Genomic DNA, 4,555 nt, shown 5'->3' with positions numbered 1-4,555 from the left:
TATATAATATTACGTATGAATTATGAGTACTATTATCTGATAAAAATTAAAACACGAAGCAATTCATTGCAAGGTTTTCTGCAGCAGCACGTACTCACTATTGGAAGAGTTACTGCTTTTGTAGTTTGGTCCCCTTTTTATTTAAATTTTTATGTACGGCACTGATTAACTAATAATTGCATATTAAAAACCATGAAATAGTTTTTTTTTTTAAAAAAATTATTTGTTTTCGTGATGAATTTTTAATGCACGGACTGAAATATTAATAATTTTTTTATTCTGTTTCACACATCATATCATAAATTTTTAGGTACGGCACTTATTAATTAATAATTGCTTATTAAAACCATGAAATAGTTTTTAGTTAGTTTTGCCTTAAATTTTCATATTTATAAGTTGCATAACGGTTTACTCTTTGACCCGAATGTCTTTAATATAGGCTGGCATATACATACATACATACATACATATATATATATACATATATATATATATATAATAATAATAATAATAATAATAATAATAATAATAATAATCTAACTTCTTTTTATAATGATATTAACTTTAGTTAATTACAGCATGTGTATTACTAGTAATCATGAAATTGTATCTTTTAAAACAATATTTTTTATTATACAGTATTAGGATCGGTTTTGGATTTCTTTAAATGTATTTCATGTATGAGTTAACAACTAATGAAACTAATTTTGATCCAACTGAAATTGTTTTGATCATGGACTTAGACCCAACTAACTCCAAAAACTAGTTCAAAGAGAGATGATTGTTCAATTCTATATATACATCTTTCGAAAACTTTATTCAGTCTCTATGAAACATTTAACACTTATGATAATAGAATTGAGTTTTAGCTTCATCCCAAAATCTAGCTCAATAGAAGATAATTGTCCAAGTCCGTATATACGACTATCAAGAACTTAATCCAGCAGATGTGTGACATTAACACACCCCATGTCCAGAAATGAATAACTGGAATATGAAGTTTAGAAGACATTAGCGGATAATTTATAAGGATAAGCCAACACAAAACGATGAGTCTGCACAAAATACTTAGACACAAAACAAGAAGAGATAAGGAGATAAAGAATCTCCTTTTGGCCAAGTCTCATTTGGGGATTAATCTGTCCAATTTCGTACCCATTATAAACCATCGTATACCGTACTGATTGCACACAAAGCATCACTAGCGCGACCCTTTGGGGATGCAAACCAATCTGAACCATCATGTTCTTGAGGAATGTCCATTCAACACGATCATACGCTTTGGACATATCATTGTCGCCCCAAATTTTCCTTGCCTCTTCCTTTTCAAATAATGCCCAATTTCAAAAGCAATTAGGATGTTATCCGTTAAAAATATGCGCGGGGTGGTGAAAGCACTAAATTATGGTTTTGGTTTGTTTTTATTCAGTTTGTTTGAGATTTTTTCTCAGATTCGCGTAGGGCTTGGTTCGTTTTTATGTTAGTTTGAGCTTGTAAAATTGTACGTTAGGGTTGAATTACTCCTTGTATTCCCTCATTAATAAAATTNTAATTTTCATTTATATATAAATAGTCCAAAATTTGTATATGTCCTAATTTTTCAGAATACTAGTGGTGCGAGGAGCTGGTAATTAGCTTTTCCTTCAAAATACAGTAAGTTACCCTCCGCGTTGCCATATAAAGTCACGGTCGCAGCAGAAGATGTGAGGGGACCAACATCACCATGTGTATACTTTTTACATGCAGTATTCAGTAAATGGTACATATTCATATTTATTATTTCTTTGGGTACCGCATACATGAATTCATACATATATATACACTTCATTTGTGACACCTTGTCCGGGTATTTGCGCGCACGCGCGCGCGCGCACACACACACATATATATGCACACATCATCATCATCATAGTATATTTTCGTTAGTTACCGGGTCGGATACACGGACATTAGTTCTTCAAACTAAACGATTTTCTCACCTGTCATCTATTAAACCAAGATTTAAGATATCCTTCTTATTAACTTTTATATAAGTTTTTGATGGTCTACCCCCTTTTACTCCTTTTATTAATATGTAGGATTGAGACCATGTTTGATCTTCTCTTCACATGACCAAACCATATTAGATGAATCTCCCTAATCTTATCCGATCTATGAGGGTTACACCTAAGCAGTTCATAATCATTTCATTCCTAATTCTATCGTTACGCGTTTTGGCATATATTCATCTTAGCACACACATACACTCCGTTTGTGACACGTTGTCCGGGCTCGAAACAATATTTGTACATATATATACACGCATATGGGGTGGGTTTAATTTGATGTTTCGACTTTAACTCCGGACAAAGCAAGGAAAATAACATTTTAACATACATGTGAAAATCCAAAAAAAAAAACACATAACTCAGTTGTATGATCATGCTTGGTTCACAGGGACTGGATGCGGGTGGGTACGTAGTTGCCATCGCCACCCTTCCATTTTAATTTTCTTTGGGGTTTTTTTTGTTTATATTTAATAATAAAAAAGTGTGTATAATAATAAAATTATATTATAAAATAAATATAACACTGATCTATTTTCACAATTTACCTTCATTAATTAATCATCCTATTATCAAGAATTTGTAAGGTTTGTTTTCTTCCATTTCCTTTGGTATTAATTGATAAGATATAATTTAAAATAATGCATGATTTTTCTTAAAATTAATAAACTCCATCTGAATTTGTAAAAAAAATTCTTCCATTTTATATGAATTATATGCTGCCGCTTTTCTTTTTTCTTTTTTTTTTATCGAAAAAATATTTCTAGTAGCTATTGTTAATATTTATACAAAGCAACTATCGTGGTAATTAATATTTTATGGTTCGTGTAATTATCTGTAGACAGATACAATCGTGTAAATTTAAGCTTAGGAATTTCAAATAGAGATATAATTTTCTTTCTTTGAAGTTTTTAACTTAGAAAAATGATCCCAAAAAGCTCTACATCGTCTTACTAAAATATTCAACGAAATAAGCAAATAAATTAAAGTTAGTGTTTAATATCTGAGAAAATGGGCGAAAAAGAAGATTATTTCTAAAATCAACTCTCATATTATATGGCCAATATAATACATATAACTGTTGCTATTATTTTTTAAATAATTATTAAATAATATACATATAAATATATTTATTTAATTTCAATATTTATTGCTAAAAAATTTATTTTCGTCCCCAAAATAAAATCATAAGCTCCCTCCTACCTACTGCATGTATCAAGAGAGAAGTAATATATATATAAACATATATATATATATATATATGTGTGTGTGTGTGTGTGTGTGTGTGTGTGTGTGTGTGTGTACTTTCTATCTACCATGTGGACGTGGACTATGTTGATTCACAATTATATAATCACCACCGCCACTAAAAGCACTGTCGCCATCCGAGGGAACCCTAATTCTCTTCAAGTGGGTAAAGAAAGAGTTAGAATTTGGCTCTTTGGTTTGCTTCCAAATCTACAGTCCCAAACACATGTATAAACACGTCGATGGCGTAGACAAAATCGAAGCTCGATAAATCAATCGTAGAAGCGCGGGACTTGAAACTATTATATGAAATTTAATCGAGAAATGTGTACAAAAAGGCGAAAAATTTCAAATTGATCAATATATAAACACTGTCATTCGTATGCGTGTACCGTAGTCTCGATTCGGGCTTGTAAATGGGTACCATGTCTGTCTGTCTGTTTGTTTGTTTTCCAGTAGAGATTGGATGCATGGGTTAGCTAAGGGGATTGAAGGGTCGCAATCAAGTTGTTCCCCCCTCTCACTTTCAAACAAGGTGGATTGAATGAGATGTTGCCTATGAAGAACTCTTGTCTTCGGGACCTTATCTTTATCTTCGTCTCATCTGCATCATCATGCATGCATTAATAACTATCCTAGGACCACCATAGATGATAGAACTAACCGCGCCATGTTACATTCCTAATTGCATTTTTGGTATAAATATTTGTCTCCTTGCCGTTTTGATTATTTATGTTGTTAAATTTCAATTTTAGTCTGTTATTTTTTTTTATTTACAATTTTAAATATTTTTTCGATGTCACGTCAATGTTCCATTTGAAAAATAATTAAAATTACCAAAAAAAAAAGAAAGGTAAATGATTAATACTGAAATGTGATAAATAGAAAATATCAAAATCGCAAAATAACAAATATATATATAAAACCAAAATATAAATTTCTATGTATACTCATACTTATCTTCAATTCCGGCAATTTTATTAAAAAAATCTTTCTTAAGGTAATATAAATATCCTTTTGATACAATTGTTTAAACACCGTATTTTTACATCGAGTAATTTCTTCCAATAATCAGACGCGTGGTTTTGATTCTGATACCAATTACAAAATCAAATACATTCCTTTTAAACAAAAAATTAAAGATAATAACAATGAAGCAACTCAAAATTCTTAAAATCATAAAAGAGCACAAACTTCACATTTAATCGATCGCTTTCATAGCAAGAGCAATCTTCATCAAATTAAAAAAAAAAAAAAAAAAC

The sequence above is a fragment of the Primulina huaijiensis genome, chromosome 17, assembly GCF_012295235.1.
Source record: "Primulina huaijiensis isolate GDHJ02 chromosome 17, ASM1229523v2, whole genome shotgun sequence".
NCBI classification, from domain to species: Eukaryota; Viridiplantae; Streptophyta; class Magnoliopsida; order Lamiales; family Gesneriaceae; genus Primulina; species Primulina huaijiensis.
This window is presented reverse-complemented; position numbering follows the sequence as displayed.